This window comes from Saccopteryx leptura, chromosome 1 (assembly GCF_036850995.1).
Source record: "Saccopteryx leptura isolate mSacLep1 chromosome 1, mSacLep1_pri_phased_curated, whole genome shotgun sequence".
Taxonomy (NCBI): Eukaryota; Metazoa; Chordata; class Mammalia; order Chiroptera; family Emballonuridae; genus Saccopteryx; species Saccopteryx leptura.
Window position 1 is genome coordinate 291473357 of NC_089503.1, and position 19470 is coordinate 291492826.

At 40.5% G+C, this 19470-nt stretch overlaps 1 protein-coding gene across 1 annotated transcript in view; it reads left to right on the forward strand.

Annotated features, from left to right (window-relative positions):
• A2ML1 (alpha-2-macroglobulin like 1) overlaps nucleotides 1-19470 on the forward strand; it is an 87097-nt gene that overhangs the window by 66919 nt on the left and 708 nt on the right.

Genomic DNA, 19470 nt, shown 5'->3' on the forward strand with positions numbered 1-19470 from the left:
GCATTTTTTCCTATACATCCTGTGATTGTGTTTCTAAATATTTTAAAGAGGAAAGTACACATAAAATTTCCCAGGTAAAGTCATCTTAGAAATACATAAGAATCTATAAAGACAACTGTCCCTCATCAGTGCAAGCCTTTCATATTAGTGGTCCTAGGGAGAGACAGTCCTGTACTATTTTTTAGTTTTCAGGATGTGCAATGAAGATCATTTTCTGAATCCTAAATAAAGTTCAAGAATTGCCTACTATTAGCAGAGAATCGAATTACAATTTTTTAAAATTAAAAGTATCTTAAGAATAAAATGAAAAAGTCTGACCTGTGGTGCGCAGTGGATAAGGTGTCAATCTGAAATGCTGAGGTCGCAGGTTCAAAACCCTGGGCTTGCTGGGCCCAGGCACTTATAGGAAGCAACTATGAGTTGACGCTTCCTGCTCCCTCCCTTCTCTCTCCCTCTCTCTCTCTCTCTCTTCTCTCTAAAATAAATAAATAAATAATTTTTTAAAAATGAAATGAAATGAAAAAATAAAAACTAAAAGTGTCTTCAGAAATCACCTATAAAGATTTCTTCATCTGAACAATGAGGAAACTGAGACCCAAAGTACAGAATTCTTTACCATATTCAAGACAAGCAGCACAGGAGTCCCGAGGGCTATAGACACTGAACAGGTTACAACTCACAAAGAACCTCATGAGCTGGTAGGTCTCCCCAACAATTAGCCTCGACAATATGTGGGAGATAGAGATGATTTAAAATAAAGGATAAGGTATCCTAGGGGCCTGTTTATTTAACTTTTTAACCAGAAAAATTGTTACTCTGCAGAAATTCTAGGCAGATGTTCAGAGGGTCTCTTATCTAGGGGATGAAGACTTCCCTCAGTTAGATCCCAATTTTGTTCCCTGAGAAAGACTGACAAGTTGATGTCCTCTGTGGTTATGGCTGTGCCCTCTGGGAGCTCTTTCATTGCCATGACCCTTCCTCCTTGGCCACATCTGAAGAAAACATTGGATTACTGAAGAGGTTTTACAATTTGCTCATTGCTTACAAAAGATTAAGACTCCAGGAATCACTGTTTTCATTGACAAGTTTCTTAGTCTACGTTCATGGTTTCAAAATTTAGTTAGCTTCTTATCTATTTTATTCTCGTCAGCTGTATGTGTCAGTAGACGCATCTATAATTCTTTCTAGAGATTTACCTTTCTCAACTTAACTGTGAGTACCTTAAGCCTATGAAGCTTTGGTGGAGAACTAAACCCTAAGTCATTTTTTTTTCTATAATTCACTTCTGAATCCCTTGTACTGGCCTCTGAAATACCAATAACGCTCTACACAACATCATTTTATTTTATTTTTTATTTATTTATTTATTTTGTATTTTTCTGAAGCTGGAAACGGGGAGAGACAGTCAGACAGACTCCCACATGCGCCCGACCTGGATCCACCCGGCACGCCCACCAGGGGGCAACGCTCTGCCCACCAGGGGGCGTCGCTCTGTTGCGACCAGAGCCACTCCAGCGCCTGGGGCAGAGGCCAAGGAGCCATCCCCAGCGCCCCGGGCCATCTTTGCTCCAATGGAGCCTCGCTGTGGGAGGGGAAGAGAGAGACAGGGAGGAAGGAGAGGGGGAGGGGTGGAGAAGCAGATGGGCGCTTCTCCTGTGTGCCCTGGCCGGGAATCGAACCCGGGACTTCTGCACGCCAGGCCGACGCTCTACCACTGTGCCAACTGGCCAGGGCCTACACAACATCATTTTAGAGGGACCAGACTGCTTGCTGGGTCCTTTGATCATCATATATTCTTCTGAATGTTAACAGTTGTCATTACACACAGGCTTTCTGTCTCCTGAAGAATCGCTATAAACCTGAAACCATGGCCAAGAAAATCACCCCAAGATAAAAGAATGACTTTAAAATCATAACCCCTTTTAACCTGGAATGCTGAGGTTGCCGGTTCAAAACCTTGCACTTGTCTGGTCAAGGCACATATGGGAATTGATGCTTCCTGTTCCTCCTCCCTTTCTCTCTCTCTCTCTCTCTCTCTCTCTCTCTCTCTCTTCTCCTCTCTAAAATGAATAAATAAATAATTTTAAAAATTATAACCCCTTACTCAGTCATTTTATAGACCTTCTCTTACTTGCTATTTACAGACACAATCCTCTAAATTATGTGGGAGAAGTAATTTTATTATATTTATTTTACAAATAAGTAAAAGGTAGAGGATTCATTAAGAACACAATAAGAGCCCTGGCCGGTTGGCTCAGCGGTAGAACGTCGGCCTAGCGTGCGGAGGACCCGGGTTCGATTCCCGGCCAGGGCACACAGGAGAAGCGCCCATTTGCTTCTCCACCCCTCTGCCGCACTTTCCTCTCTGTCTCTCTCTTCCCCTCCCGCAGCCAAGGCTCCATTGGAGCAAAGATGGCCCGGGCGCTGGGGATGGCTCTGTGGCCTCTGCCCCAGGCGCTAGAGTGGCTCTGGTCGCAATATGGCGACGCCCAGGATGGGCAGAGCATCGCCCCCTGGTGGGCAGAGCGTCGCCCCATGGTGGGCGTGCCGGGTGGATCCCGGTCGGGCTCATGCGGGAGTCTGTCTGACTGTCTCTCCCCGTTTCCAGCTTCAGAAAAATTAAAAAAAAAAAAAAAAAAAAAAAGAACACAATAAGAATTTATGGTGGATTCAGAATTTGAGCCCAAGGTTCTGGGTCCTTGTTAGTATTTTTTCCTCCAACTTGCCCCATTTTGAAGAACTTGGAACATTTTGATCACTCCTAAAATATACCTTGTTTATCATTATTTATGCATTATTTTTCACCTGAATTTCTAATTTCACACTCACTAATCAGGACTGACAAGCCTTACTCTTTAAGAAGCAAAGCAAACTAAATATTCCATATACACTATTGCTGAAGCTACATATACTATGAGTTTTTGAGCAGAAAAAGAGATGTTTTAAATTATTTTTTAAAATAGTGAGTTGAGGCTGGAGTATAAATGTCAAAACTTTTATTAATGTGGACTTTAATTAAAGGATTTGCTGGGTGATACATTAATCCATTCGAGGTTTTGACAACTAATCTGACTACTATACCTTGATTAGGTCTTTGCCACAAAACTAAGGTCGCATTGACCTTTATTTCTCAAAAGCTTTTCCATGCTGTTGTCTCTTCCAAGCCTATGAGTCTCCAAATGTCAAATGCATTTAAATACGGTAACCAATACATGCTACTGATATTCTATTTTCTAACTTCTAGAGCTATAAAATCATCAAACACATTACCTGATTTTCAAGTTATTGTAGAAAAAATCATAACATATCATCCCAGACTTTTGGTCACCAGTAAGTTTCCTTATCACCTGTTGACTAGTCCTTAAGCTAAAGTTAATCTTTTAGAAATATAATGAGAATAGTCCCTTATTTTCAGTACCAATGAGTCAGGATAGATTAGGTTAAGTTGCCAAAATTTAGTGCTTAAAGTAAAAATATTTATTCCTTGTTCTACACGTCCATTGAGGGTGGGATAGGGCCTGCCCTTCAGGTTGTCGCTCATTCTAGGAACTGAGGTGCTCTGTGTTGTAGCAGAAGAAAAGAGAGAATATGGTTAATTGTGTGCACTGGCTTTTTAGGTTTCTGCCCAGAGTGATGCAAATCACACCCACTCACATGACACTGGCAGGCACAAGTCACATGGCAATACCTGACTTCAAGTGGGCAGGGAAGTGTAACCCTATCACATGCCTAAAAGGAGAAAGATCTGGTACATTTGTGACCAATCTTAAAGGTTTCCACAATATGGTAAAAACAGCAAGAGATTTAGAATTTGATGTTAGAGTTTTAGCCCTTGTTCTTATATTTATGTTACCATGGACAAGCCATTTAGCATATCAGTTTCAGTAACCTCATTTATAAAAATGGAGAAAATAGTCCTTAATTCGATAAATGCTTGAGAGGATTAAATAAGACATCACATGTGAAATTACTTAGTCCAAAATTAGTGTTCTTCTTTTCTTACGCCACTGCCCAGAGATAATATATCACACAGTTTTAAAATGTTTTAGTGAAGAAAAATTTGCGTGTTGGTTGGCTGCTGCAATTTATGTTAGTAAATTTCTCCTACGGTACCATATTACAAGCTTTTTGAGAAGAGGGTCAATGTTTTATAGTTCTTCTGTATCTCTTACATTGCCTAGCACAATGTCAAAAACATAACATGTACTAAAAATATATGTATTGATTATTTTCTCCTGAAAAGTGCCTTACTTCAATGGGTTAACTCTCAAATGAAATTCTCAATAAATTTTCATTTCCTCTTCTAGAACTTCTGGTTTACATCTTTTTCCAATTGATTATTTTATTTTCTATTTACAATATCATGACACAAAGGAGATATTACACATATTAATAGTTAAAGAATAGATATTAGGGGAGCTTTCATGAATTCATTCTGCATTTCATCTTTTGGCAACAAACAATTTCAGAGGCTGACAACCCAGGAAACCACTGACATGATTTTGCCGTGGTCCCCAGGGAAAAGAGGGTCAGTCAGTGGGGAAGGTCCTGCTTATTTGCAGCAGTTCCTCTCTGCATCTGGATCCTCCTTAAGTCCTTCCAGGAAGCCAGCGTGAGATAGAACTTAAATACAGGCTCACTAATAACTCCCCAAACCTAGATGAGACACTGTAATGATGACCTCTCGGATCGATGTGAGGATGAAATTTCTATCAAGTAAAAATCATTTAGCATAGTTAGTTAATGTAAATGACTGTTGAGGTTGTCATTTGGTCATTTTAATCAAGAGAGAAGATTTTTTGTGTGTGTGACAGAGGTAGAAAGGGACAGATAGAGACAGACAGGAAGGGAGAGAGATGAAAAGCATCAATTCTTTGTTGCAGCACCTTAGTTATTCATTGATTGCTTTCTAATAGGAACCTTGACCAGGGAACTGCAGCAGACCTAGTGACCCCTTGCTCAAGCCAGTGACCTTGGGCTCAAGCTGGTGAGCCTTGCTCAAGCCAGTGACCTTGGGCTCAAGCTGGTGAGCCTTGCTCAAACCAGATGAGCTAGCGCTCAAGCTAGCCACTCCAGGGTTTTGAACCTCGGTCCTCCGCATCCCAGTCCAATGCTCTATCCACTGCGCCACCACCTGGTCAGGCAAGAGAGAAGATTTTTAAAGATGTTCCTTCTGATTTCTTCGTATTCTGACTAAACCCTATTCCAAATACTCTTTTTCTCTTCTCTGTAGAAAGGGCAACTCTTTTGGAGACCATATGTAGACACTGGTCCCTGAGTAAGTATAATCAGAGCTCTTATCACAACCTGCTTATACTCTAATATTGTTGATATTAATATTAATATTAACAATCAATATTTATTGAATGCCTACCAAGGACAATCACGAGGCTAAATGAATTCTATGTAGTATTTACTTAATTGTCATAACAATTCTGAAAGCTACGTAGTTATTTTATTTTGCAGATAAGGAGAATGAGACTTACAGAGGTTATGTTACATGCCCAGGACCATATAAGTGGCAGAGTTAGTAAGTGGCAGAGTCAGGATCCAAACCCAGGTCCAAAGTTTGTGCTCCTTAGCCACATTAAACAACATATATACCTTTGTTTCCAAATAGTTTTAAGTTGCTTGAAAGGAGTGGATTTTTTTTTATCTTAGTATCTTCACAATGCCTAGCATAACACCTTGAACAAAGTGAATAATTAAATCATGGGAAATATTTACTAATTCTCTAAAGGGTGTTATATTTGTGCAAAGAATGATAGATACCAGTTTATGAATTTTGGTTTTATGAGTGAAGCATTTAAAGGGTATCAGAATATGCTACTCCAAAACACGTCAACAGGCCACATGGGCCTAAAGATCATATTGAGCTGAAGGCAATTGAGAAAAAGCAGGTGCAAGAAAGGCTGTCTACCCTTCTATCCCCTATCCCCATCTGCCTAAAATAGGGCATAAATTTCCCTTTGTGGACGTGTGCACCTTCCCTTTGCCATACCAGAAAGAAGAGAACAACTGATTTGAGGGGGACAATAAGGGGAAGGTGGCACTTGAATGGGTCTGCACAAACAAACCTTCCTAAGGCAATTCTTATTTTCCATTGGTTTCATCATATATTTACCTTCTCACAATTTACTGCTCCTAGAAATCTAAACTCTTTTTTCTTTGGGTTAGTTACTTCTCCGCAAATTTATTGCCCTGTTAAAGTGATAATATAAGCTCCCAGGCCTAACTGCTTTTTGGAATTTTCAAAATTTTTTTCTGTGAGCCCCCTTCCTCCATGTGCCTATGAAATAAACCTTTTCTCCTATTAATCCTTTTTGTCAGCCTAATTTGCAGACCACAGCTGAAGATCCTAAGAAGAGAAAGAATAGGCTACTTTTTCCTCTCCTATATATTCAAAGCTAAGAAATCAGACTAACTTTGTGACACTCAGACAGTCAAATAATCACCTTTAGCAGGACTACCGAGCCATGAAGTTCAGAAGCCATTACCTGCCTAGGATCAATGTTGTTGCTTTGTCTACTCAATTCATCATTATAAGATGCTCCTAAGACAAAAATGAGAGACACACTGACCATTCATGTGATATTACAGTTCATGGCTTCAAAAATCTAAATTTGTCTTCATTTACATGTCAAGTTTGAATATATTGGGACAATAGTTGAATTATAAAGTGTAGAATTACTAAAGCTGAACATAGATAGATCCTGGGGCAGTACTCCCAGACTTCCTAGCAATTCTATTTTGAAAAAAGGGGTTTTTTCTTTATTGATTTTAGAGAGAGAAAGGAAGGGAAAGAGAGAGAGAGAGAGAAACATTGATTTATTGTTCCACTCATTTATGCACTCATTGGTTGATTCTTGCATGTACCCTGACCAGGGATTGAACCTGCAACCTTGGTTCATCTAGAGCAGGAGTCAGGAACCTATAGCTCGTGAGCCAGATGTGGCTCTTTTGATAGCTGCATCTGGCTCACAGACAAATATTTAAAAAAAAAAAATAACATTAAAAATATAAAATATTCTCATGTATTACAATCCATTCATTTCCTACTGCTCATGTTCATGGTTGCAGGTGGCTGGAGCCAATCACAGCTGTCCTCCAGGACAACACCAAATTTTTATTGGATAATGCGTAACATACACGGGTTGTTGTATGGCTCTCACGGAATTACATTTTAAAATATGTAGCGTTCAGGCCCTGGCCGGTTGGCTCAGCGGTAGAGCGTCGGCCTGGCGGGCAGGGGACCTGGGTTTGATTCCTGGCCAGGGCACATAGGAGAAGCGCCCATTTGCTTCTCCACCCCCCCCTCTCTGTCTCTCTCTTCCCCTCCCGCAGCCAAGGCTCCATTGGAGCAAAGATGGCCCAGGCGCTGGGGATGGCTCCTTGGCATCTGCCCCAGACGCTAGAGTGGCTCTGGTCGGGGCAGAGCAACGCCCTGGAGGGGCATCGCCCCCTGGTGGGCAGAGCGTCGCCCCTGGTGGGCGTGCCGGGTGGATCCCGGTCGGGCGCATGCGGGAGTCTGTCTGACTGTCTCTCCCCGTTTCCAGCTTCAGAAAAATACAAATATATATATATATATGGCGTTCATGGCTCTCTCAGCCAAAAAGTTTCCCGACCCCTGATCTAGAGGACACTCCAACCAACCAAGTCACCGGGCCAGGTCTTCCCACTAATACTCTTGATGCCAGAATATATTTGGGTTTGCTTTTTTATTTAGTCATTTTGGTTCATGTACAGGTTTATATACAGAAAACTCCTTTATGGTCAAATAATATATTGTTCTTCTCACCATAACCAGCATCTTGTAAAAATATCATGTTGGTCCAAGAAAAACAAGAAGCTCAGCAATAAATTTATTACTACAAACAAAACCATCACACATGTGTATTCTATTATTAATATATCATTTTTCTATGGGAGGTCTAATTTATCTTCTTCTAATAAGTGTGCACAGGAGACATGCTTTATTATGTGGGTGGCACGAGTTGAAAAGATTGGTGATATGTGTCTGAAGGGTTGGAAAGGCAGGAAGGGGTTAAAAACAAATTTTAAAGATAAACAAAGTCAACTATAAGATTACAAGGCATAGATAAGAAGTCTTCTGAAAGAGAGATTTTTAACTATTTAGTTGCCATAGCATGTTTGAGAGATATTAATTTCATGTTGTCCCTACCCTGACTCATCTCTATAAAGGTCCCAGGATTATGTCTAATTCTGGCTGCCAGCATTAGTTCATCTACTTAAGAGAATATAAGAGTGCAACCTTAATGAGTAGAAATTTTGCAATAGTTACTGATATATAAAACATGCATTTTGACCTAACAATTGCACTTTAAGGGACTTATTCTACAATTGTGCTTGTGTCTATGTGTACTGATACATGCTTACGGGTATTGTGATTATAAAATACTACAAAAAAGAAAAATGTCCATCAAAGTACCTATATTATATAACAAAAATGTCCATTCACTATATTCACACAAGGGAATACTATGCAATTGTTAAAAAAAATAGCAACTATACATATTCTCTTATAAGATCTATTCTTTCACTAAAAAGCTTGGAGGTAACTTTGTGGTTTGGGGGGAGGGGCTGTCTTATTCTCACGTCCCACACCCATTATGTCAGTAAACCCTATTATCTCCAGCTTCAAAACATATCCAGTATATGAGTGACCACTTCACACCATTTGCACTGTTACCACTCTCTTCTATTGCAAATGCACTCTAACTGGTCTACCAGATAGCCTCACCTGTTCATAACACAGGAGCCTCTGGAGGGCTCCTCTGAAAAATGTAAATCAGATAACATTACTCCGCTACTCAAATCCTACCAATATTTCTCAGAGTAAAAAACAAAAGTCAGTTTTAAAATAATCATTATTTGCTTTCTGCCTCCCTCAGCCTCTCCTTGCAGGCACTCCCACACTTCTTTGCAACTCTGATCTCATCTCCAGCTCCTCTCCTGTCTCCCACTGGTCCAGGCTCAGTGTGCCTGCTGTTCTTATAGGGGAGGAAAAAGTGTTCTTGGACCCTCTAGGATCCTTAGCTGGCTCTGACAATGAAACTGACAAAGACAGATGAACAGAAGGAAAGCATATGAATTTATTCAATACAATTTTGATGTGACATAGAACCTTTATAAGAAGTGAACACTTGAGATATGGTTAAACCTTATTTTTTTTATAAAAGAAAGTTTATTTAGAAAGTCACAGAGTGATCAAACCTGAGTATTTTTATGGTAGGTTTGATGAAGAGACTCACCTCCTTAATGACAATGAAGGAGAAATATATAATAGGTCGGAAAGTATGAGGTAAGTGTAGTGAACTGGGGAAACTTAGCAAGGCCTGTTCCGATTCTTCTCAGAGTCCTTTTGACTTCAGAGATGAGACTGTTCCCCTACTCCAGGTGTAGGGAGGGCATCTCCCACATGAGGGCTTATGACCTGTTCCAAGGGAGAATGGGTGGGGGGAGTTCACTCTGGCTTTCTTGTTTCTGCTGTTTTCTCAAACTCCTTCAGCTTCAAATACTCATTATGCCAAGGAGTCATATTTCAGAGCGGTGCATCCAGAACCCCCCATTCCTCTAATGCAGTGGCACATAATCCCTCTGCCTGGCACAAATATCTGTGGTCTTCCTTGGCAACCTTATTTGAATTCTAAGCCTCATTTTCCAATTCTCCACTTTCCACTTAAACATTTTCCTCTATGGCACTTATCATCTAACTTTCTATAAATTTTAGATTTTACTTATTGTTTATTGTTTTTTTTCTCCCCCACTAAAAGGCATGTTCCGTGAGGGTAAGAATTTTTATCTGTTCTGTCTACTGATGGACATCCATGACAGAGAAAAGTGACTGTCTTATAGCAGGTCCTCAAACTACTTACTATAGGTTAAATTTGAATGAATGGATGAATTAAATGTAGGCTATGAATTAAAAAGAAGAGACAAGAATGATTTCAAGGTTAGTTTTATTTTATTGTACTTCAACATTTTTATTATTATTATTATTATTATTATTATTATTATTTACCTAGACACTGGGATATCTTTTCTAAGCTGGGAAAGGTTGTAGGAGGAGCTGGTTTGCCATCTACATTTCTAGAATGCACTAAGAAGGAGGCTCAGGCAGAGTGCTCTGAGGAGAAGATTCATTCTCCCTCACTCTTCCAACTATTAGCAGCTTCTTTATTCAATCTATAGTTGTCAAAAAATATATATCTAAAAGTTAAAAGTGGAATCTGGAGGTTACTAAGTGTTCTTTCAGTTTAGCCCTGGACTGGAGCCTTTTTCTGACTTCTTCTACCTGGATCACTTTGTAACTCCAAAGAAGCAGAGATTAACTTATAAATGCAAATATTCCTGCCCAGAGGAGGAAAAGATCATTCCTGGGGGTACAGTTCATGAACCACTTCTGGATCCAAACCAGCAATCTTCTCTAACATTCCTTTATTAAATTGCCTATAAACACCCAGTTTCTCAAACAGACTTTGAACTGATTTTAATGTCTCATTGGTTCTTTCTTTCTTTTTTTATTTTTGTGACAGAGAGAGATAGCAAGACAGAGAGGGACAGATAGGGATAGACAGGAAGGAAGAGAGATGAGAAGCATCAATTCTTCATTGGGGCACCTTAGTTGTTCATTGATTGCTTTCTCATATGTGCCTTGATGGGGCGGGGGGGGGGGGGACAGGGCTACAGCAGAGTGAGTAACCCCTTGCTCAAGCCAGCGACCTTGGGCTTCAAGCCAGCAATCTTTGGGCTGAAGCCAGCACCATAGGGTCATGTCTATGATCCCACACTCAAGCCAGCAACCCTGCACTCAAGCTGGTGAGCCTGTGCTCAAGCCGGTGACCTCAGGGTTTTGAACCTGGGTCCTCTGTGTCCCAGTCCAATGCTCTATTAATTGTGCTATGGCCTGGTCAGGCTTATGTTTTTTTGTTTTTTTTTTTGTTTTTGTTTTTTTGTATTTTTCTGAAGCTGGAAACGGGGAGAGACAGTCAGACAGACTCCCGCACGCGCCCGACCGGGATCCACCCGGCACGCCCACCAGGGGCGAAGCTCTGCCCACCAGGGGGGCGATGCTCTGCCCCTCCAGGGCGTCGCTCTGCGCGACCAGAGCCACTCTAGCACCTGGGGCAGAGGCCAAGGAGCCATCCCCAGCGCCCAGGCCATCTTTGCTCCAATGGAGCCTTGGCTGCGGGAGGGGAAGAGAGAGACAGAGAGGAAGGAGGGGGGGGGGGGTGGAGAAGCAAATGGGCGCTTCTCCTATGTGCCCTGGCCGGGAATCGAACCCGGGTCCCCCGCACGCCAGGCCGACGCTCTACCGCTGAGCCAACTGGCCAGGGCCAGGCTTATGTTTTTTTAATGAATAAATTAGTTATATAAAATCTGACACATGTTCATTTTATATTTGCATGAGAGTTATGGCTTTACCTTTTTTCTTTTTCTTTTTCTTTCTCTTTTTTTAAATTATACATTAGTACTGTTTTTCACAGAACTGGAAAAGCTGTTACTCAAAACGATCCTGAACACCTACTCATTGATTAGTCTGTGTGACACAATAAATTCTCCTGCTGTTTGCAAACAAAGGAGTAATGAAGTTGGCAACTGGTTGCACTTTAGGCAGTACAAAAGGTCTAAGATTAGTTGCTGCTTCTCGACATATTGATTAGCTTATGTGTTAGTTTTCTATTGCTGCTGTAGCAACTGAGTGATATCAAATGACACAGTTTTATTACCTCATGTTTCTGTGCATCAGAAGTCTGACAGGCATGTCACTGGGTGAAAATCAAGGCGTCACCAAGTCTGTGCTCTCTTTTTGGAGGCTGTAGAGGAAAATCTATTTCTTTGTGTTTTCCCCCAGCTTCTACAGGCTTCCTATATTGCTCAGCTCATGGCCTGTCTTTTTCATCTTCAAAGCCAGCATGGGAAGCACAAGTCCTTCTCACATCACATTACTCAACCTGTCTCTTCTTCCTCACCCATACTTCTAAAGACCTTGTCATTACATTGGGCTCAGCCAGATAATCTAGGATAATCTCCCTATTTTCAGGTCAAGCTGTTTGAAACTTTAATTCCATCTGCAACTTTAATTCCCCATTGCCTTAGCACAGTGGTAGTCAACCTGGTCCCTACTGCCCACTAGTGGGCATTCCAGCTTTCATGGTGGGTGGTGGCAGAGCAACCAAAGTATAAATAAAAAGATAGATTTAACTATAGTAGTTTTACAAAGATTTATTCTGCCAAATTTAGCGAAAATCTGACATAAAGTACTTGGTAGGTAATTATTATTATATGCTTTAACTTCCTTACTTTATAAATCACCTTTACTATGGAACCGGTAGGTGGTTAGAAAATTTTAATACTAACAGAGATACAAAAGTGGACGATAGGTATAAAAAGGTTGACTACCCCTACTTTAGCATAACACACAGGTTTCATGGATGATGCCATCTATAGGGCCACGATCTGCTCAACATAGTTTATAAGCAGACAAGGGAGAAAACAGAAAATTTAGGAAAATAATATATATACATCTCTATTGTTTGCTAAGACATCTCCCCCGTGTCTGTGCAGACTGATAATCAGAGCTACTTTTGTTTTTAACAAATGCAGAGTAGGCCTTCCATTGCATGTATTTACAATGGCAAATGCTAACCATCTTTGTGCAAATGTTTGTGTGTGTGCTAAGCATTTTAAATAGCTCTGCCCTACTCTACTTTCACACTGTGAAAGATGTGATGTAGTTATGAGCTTTGGGCCAGACAGACCTGAATTTAAATTCTAACTCTACTGCTTACTACTCCCATGAACTTGGAACAATTTACCAAATCTTCCTGAGCTTTGATTTCCTCATCTGTAAATTAAAGATGAATAATAGCTAGCAGAAAAGGTTATAGAGAGGGTTGACTGCAATAATGTCTATGAAGCCATGAATAGAAAGAGGCTCTATGTATATTTTGAGTACTTTTTCCCTTTAGACTTCTTCCCAAGAGGTTTAGCTCTCTTGGCCGAAGACACATAACCTAATTCCAAAAGATATAAATAAATCTAGTGCTTTGTCTCAATATAGATTTGTACCCAGATCCTAGAAAAGTAGATCAAAAGACACACTTGAAGTCCCCACAAGGTAAATTTTGTACATAGGAAATGGAATACTTTTTCCATAAAAAATGACAGTAATAAGGGAATCAGATATCCTGCCCCCAAATATACCATGTTGGCATAAGAAGTATTATTTTTTTAGCTAAAGGCAATTGAGAATTAACAGATGCAGAAAGAGTTTTCTGCCTGATAAATTTCCCCTGGAGGAAGGTTCTGTCCAGCTGCCCCGCCCCAACCCCTACCCAAGAAGAAAATATAGCACTTCTCCCAGCAATTTATGCCTCTGAAAGCCCCAAACCGTTTTGAGGTTTTTTTTTCTGTGAACTCCCTTACAAGTAAAATATTAATAAAAACTGTGTGCCTTTTCCCCTGTTAATTTGGTTTTTGTTAGTTTAATTCATTAATTGTATCTAAGAGAATAGAAGAAAAGTTTTTTGTCCTCTACAGTAAATTCATTAACTCATAGACTTATTAACTAAATTATGAGTTTAAAAATGTTATGATGTAGACTGAATAAAAAGTAAAGAGTGGTTTAGATACATTTGGTGATGACATATACTAGGGTACTAAAGGAAACTAAGAATAGTTTGAACTATGTGTCAGACACTGTATGAAATACTGTATAAACATTAACCATATTTTTCATTCCATGAGACGCACCTGACCAGAAGACGCACATAGGGTTTTAAGGAGGAAAATAAGAAAAAAATATTCTGAACCAAATGGTGTGTTAAAATACTTAATAAAATATACCACAATAATATTTCAACAACAAAACTCAACAGCAGTATTAACAACCATTAGCACTGTTATTAACAAACGAGAAGAGACTTTAATGTTCAAATACTCTTCTAGTTGTCTGGGAACCCAAGGAACTCATCATCACTAGTGTCAGAATTTAAGAAGCTCAGTTGCTCACAATCACTGGCCTCACTTTCTTCGCTATTTTCATATATGATACCATCTTCAGGGCCATCTAAGGCATAGCTAATGCCACATTTTTTGAATTACTGCATCACAGTTTCGTTCTTCACTGACTGCCATGATGTTTTCACCCATTCACAAACTTGAGTGATAGTAGGTCTCTTCATTCATCCAGTTAGTGACAGATCATGATTACCAGCAGCCATCCATTTGTTCTACTCTTCTTGCACAAAGACTTTAAATGGTTTGATGATGGAAATGTCAAGAGGTTGCAACTGACTGGTAAGAACCCCAGGAATTACAGCTAAATGAGTCTTCACTTCTTTAAAGTTTTTGTGTGTGTGTGTGTGTGGTTTCACTAACATGTGTTCTAAACTGGTCAAGCACTAACAGGGCAGCAAGTGATGCCAGCACTTCACACAGAGCTCCAGCAGCTGCAGTGCACCTCTCACATCTGCCCTCGATGATACCCAATGAATGCGCCCACACAACATTGCTCACCTTCCCTCCTGTGCTGCATATAACTGTGGAAACCGGAACCAGGAGATCACTCAGCAGATGCCGGGGTTCCGCATGCCACCATGGTGGGTATGATTATGCTCCCGCTGGCACTTGTTCTACATATGCTTACCGGCGCAGCACCCCGCAGCAGCTAAAATAAATGAACATTCGCTCCATAAGATGCATGGGCATTTCCCCCTCCACTTTTGGGAGGAAAAAGTGCATATGGAAAGAAAACCAAAGCTGAGAGGGGCATGATTTGCCCTTAGTAGTAACTGCTTAAACTGGTGATGCCTTTGTTAATTGTCAGCATTATGCTACTAAAGGATGTGGGAGTATATCTGATTCTTTTGATGGTAGTGATGCATGGAATATTGAGCTGAATCAATCAACATGGTGATTTTAAAATTCTGTCTTAAACAAAGAACAAAGTATGATGGGTATAGGGTAAGAAAGAGCTTTCCTGAACCTTTTCAGGGTTCCTGGATGAGTCTGATAGTTAAACTGACAAAGACAGGTTAACAGGAGAAAAGTGGCCCTGGCCGGTTGGCTCAGCGGTAGAGCTTTGGCCTGGCGTGCGGGGGACCTGGGTTCGATTCCCGGCCAGGGCACATAGGAGAGGTGCCCATTTGCTTCTCCACCCCCCCCTCCTTCCTCTCTGTCTCTCTCTTCCCCTCCCGCAGCCAAGGCTCCATTGGAGCAAAGATGGCCCGGGCGCTGGGGATGGCTCCTTGGCCTCTGCCCCAGGCGCTAGAGTGGCTCTGGTCATGGCAGAGCGACGCCCCGGAGGGGCAGAGCATCGCCCCCTGATGGGCGTGCCGGGTGGATCCCGGTCGGGCGCATGCGGGAGTCTGTCTGACTGTCTCTCCTCGTTTCCAGCTTCAGAAAAAAATAAAAATAAAAAATAACAGGAGAAAAGTATACAAATCTTTTAAAAAACGACTAATGAAGACAACTTAGGTGATACATATAAACTTTATTTAACACTTTGTGTTAATAAATAAGTCCTCCATTCGGGGACTGCAAAGCTGGGTCAAGGCAGGAAGCTTTACAAGGATAAAGAATAATGAACAATGAAGTAACGATACAGCCCAGAGTTGGCATGGTGTTTAGGGACTCGTTGACTGGATAGACTGGGAATCCTAGACAGGAGTGGCTCCATCTTGGGCCTATGAATTTATTTCAACAAAATGTATTCAAGTTATATATGACCTGAGAGCCTTCATAAGGAAATGAAGAACCAAAGAAAGTTAGACTGGCGTATTTTTATGCTAGATTTGATGAAGATTGGGTAGTTGTGGAGGAGTATCATAGGCTAAAGAATATAAGGTATGCACAGTTATTGTAGGAAAGTTAGAAAGGCCTGTTTGTTGGCATTTTTCTGGGTGTATCTTTGCCTTCAGGAATAAGGATCCTCCTTTACTCCAGGGGCACCTCTCCAGACAGTTTTTTGTTTGTTTGTTGTTTTTTCTTTTACAGGAATAGAGAGAGAGAGTCAGAGAGAAGGATAGATAGGAACAGACAGACAGGAACGAAGAGAGATGAGAAACATCAATCATCAGTTTTTCATTGCAACACCTTAGTTGTTCATTGATTGCTTTCTCATATGTGCCTTGACTGTGGGCCTTCAGCAGACCAAGTAACCCCTTGCTCAAGCCAGTGACCTTGGGTCCAAGCTGGTGAGCTTTTTGCTCAAGCCAAGATGAGCTGGCAACCTCAAGGTCTCGAACCTGGGTCCTTCCGCATCCCAGTCCGATGCTCTATCCACTGTGCCACCGCCTGGTCAGGCCAGACAGTTTTTATGACCTGTTTTAGGAAAGAAGAAGGAGAGAAAGAAGGAGGAGGGAAAAAGAAGTCACTTTCCTGAAAGTTTCTTGTTTCCTCAAACTTCTTTAGCTTAAAATAACAAATATGCCAAAGTGCTATATTTTGGGTGTGTCCTAAACTCTATCATGGGTCTTAGTGGTGAAGAATGAGATGTATCTTTATATGTTTTAATTCATTTTTCATTTTCAGTTGAGAGAAGAGTGAACATCTAGGAAATTAACAACATATATTGTTTTGGAGATCTATTTACCAACGATTATAAAATGTCCCTTGTCTACATTCTTCTTTTAGCCTTCAATTTTCTCTACTCAAAATTGCAGATCTTGGATAATTTTCAAGTTCTTTTTTTTGTTTTGTTTTGATTTAAAAATTTAAGAGTCTCTATAAACTCCCTTTATCTTTATTTCATTTTCTCTCAATAGACCTTAAAAATGGTATATAGAATTGTGGCAGGATCAGGGTGGGATGTGTATGGTGGTTCATATCCAAAATTGGTGGTGGTTAGAATAAAGGTGTGATTTATTTTTCTGCTTATTTCATCCTACCTATATTTGCATAAAAATGTGATCACACATGCTTACTTACTTGATTACTTGTAAACAGACACATTCCAATGATACTAACACCTATTGGTGGAGGACCTCCTCTTCCTTCACAATTCATTGCACAATGCTGGGCTTAGAAACTTGAAGAATGCTCAGTTGATGTACAAAATTACATTAACCTACTTTCTATTCTCTTTGCTTAGTTGCTTCCAAACAGTTATTTCCTTTCAAATTCTGATCTTTACTTATTTAGATAAGTTTGCAGGGGGAGGGTTTGATTTCCACTCACCAGATAGAATGCACTTCCTTTTCACCTATTTAAGCTAATGACTTTCAGTGTTATGCAGAGTAAAGAAATTATTTAGCCTCCATTCACCAGAACTATTTGGTCTGAAAAAGAAAGGAATAATTCTAGCGAGATCATTAAATAAAAATTAGAATGTTTAGCAAAAAAAGAAAAGTCAGTAGTGCATTTTCTAGGAATCACAGGTTGTTTTAGACTGAAATGAGCGATTCCCAAGCTGATTTGGTCCACGACAATGATATTCTTATGAATGGAGGTTTTTCTAATACTTCACTTTACTGTTGATACATTTCTTTTTTACCCTGAATTTTTCTTTGGAAATTGCTTAGCTCTATGACCCAGGATGACTCCTATGTCTTGGAAAATAATGAACTCGAAAAGAATTACCGTGAAATATGGGGAAAAGCCTCTACATAAGAGTTAAACTACTGGCCCATAATCAATAAGGCATGCTCTGTGATACAGTATTTCTAGGCTAGATTTATATCAATCAACAAAATTATACACCGTTACTCTTATCTCCTAACCTCATCAAAATGTATGATTTTTAGTAAATGTAGGGGCAGAGATCCAGGAAAGAAAAGTATCTTAAGAGGTGGGATGCAACTAAATGAATTGGTAGTGGTTCCGCTCCACATCGAATGGGGTTGAAATGGCCAGATTCGCATTAGGTATGCAATTTCTGTAGGCTATTGGAAAAAATACACTCTAGGCATCTGTACTCCTTATCCCTGGGATATATTACAGGCCTTTTGTTGATACTTTTAACAGTGATAATCTTCCCATGGAACACATGGAAGCACATGAGTAATGTTTCTTGACCTAAATTTCATATAATCTGAAAACTATAGGTACAACTTTTTCATCGGTGCTAGGATATTCAGCTTAGGGTCCGTATATCCATTCTAAGTTTCCACAAGGAAAGCTTTACACTGTGATAAGCCACAAATCTAGGTCTGAATTAAATGACTAATGCTTTACCTAGTTTTTACCACTAGTTCTCTGCCAGAATCTTTTCAATTCATCCTCAGCCAAAGCCTGTCATCTATCCTGGCAATATACCCTTTCACCTCCCCACACCTCCTGTCTGTGCTTTTCCAGTCCTTTGGCTGCCCTCCGGTTTCTTCCCTCGCATACTTGTCTGACTGGTTCCTAGAAACCTGGCAGAGATCCTTCTCTGACATAGATCTGGCTACTGCTAATTGAGAGTCCAAACACTCTTCTCTCAATGCAAATCTAAAGGGATCTAACTTATAAACAAAGAACAAAGAGAACAAACACATTGATACCGCCTGTGAAAACAAATCATGCATTGGCTTTTAAAGGAGAGAATAAAGAGTGGGTTGACAAAGAAAATAACTGGATAGAACACAGGCTAGGAAAAGACAGGGTAAAAATAGTTACTGGGCTATGAGAACAACAGGGGGAAGGATCAACCCTAGTTACTAACCCCCAAGGTGTTCCCTGGCCCTTTCTGGAAAGGTTAATGCAGTTACCTTTGTTCTGTGCATTAATGTAACCCAAGCTTCCAGAATGGCACATAGTAGGTGCTCTATAAATATTTGCTAAATGTTTTAAGTTTGAGAATTAAAAACTGTTAAATGACAAAGTATTCTCAAATAACAGCGCCATTGTTCTACTCTATACACCCCTGCCTTCTCCCTTGTTTTTGTCGTTCTTTTACATACACATTTAAAGCTAAGAACGTACAAGCACACGAAATCCCTTCAATTGCAGACTTAAACGTGCTATTCCAAACGAAGTTATGTTAGGTTGCTGCCTTTAAGTGAATGTCAACTCCTAAATGGGTTCACTGTTTCTGTGAGCATTCTTTCCCGCCTTCTTGGAGTTGAGGTGAGCGATTAAACAATCAGCATTCTCTTTCCTTTTGCTCAATCTTTGTTTTTCTTCCCTGCTCTCTCCTTTCTGCGGCTTTATTTCCTTTTCTAGTCTATCGCTTCTTTGGGGTCGCTGTTTTGCTCTTTCTCCGTCTTGCCTGTTGGTCCCTTTGATCCTTTCTTTTTATGCCTTATTCCGAGAAGCTCCTGAAAAATAATCTTATTTTTTCTCCTTTTCACGTCACTTCCCTCCCTTCTCCCCTTTCCCTCTCCTGGCTGTGAGAGGTGAGTTCCCCACTAGAGGCCAGCACTGGCTCAGTTTCGTCCCTCCAACCGGCGAGCAGAGCTCGGAGAGAAAGAACGGAAAAAAAGAGGAGAAAGAGAGGGGGGGGGGGGGGGCAACCCCGGGGCCTAG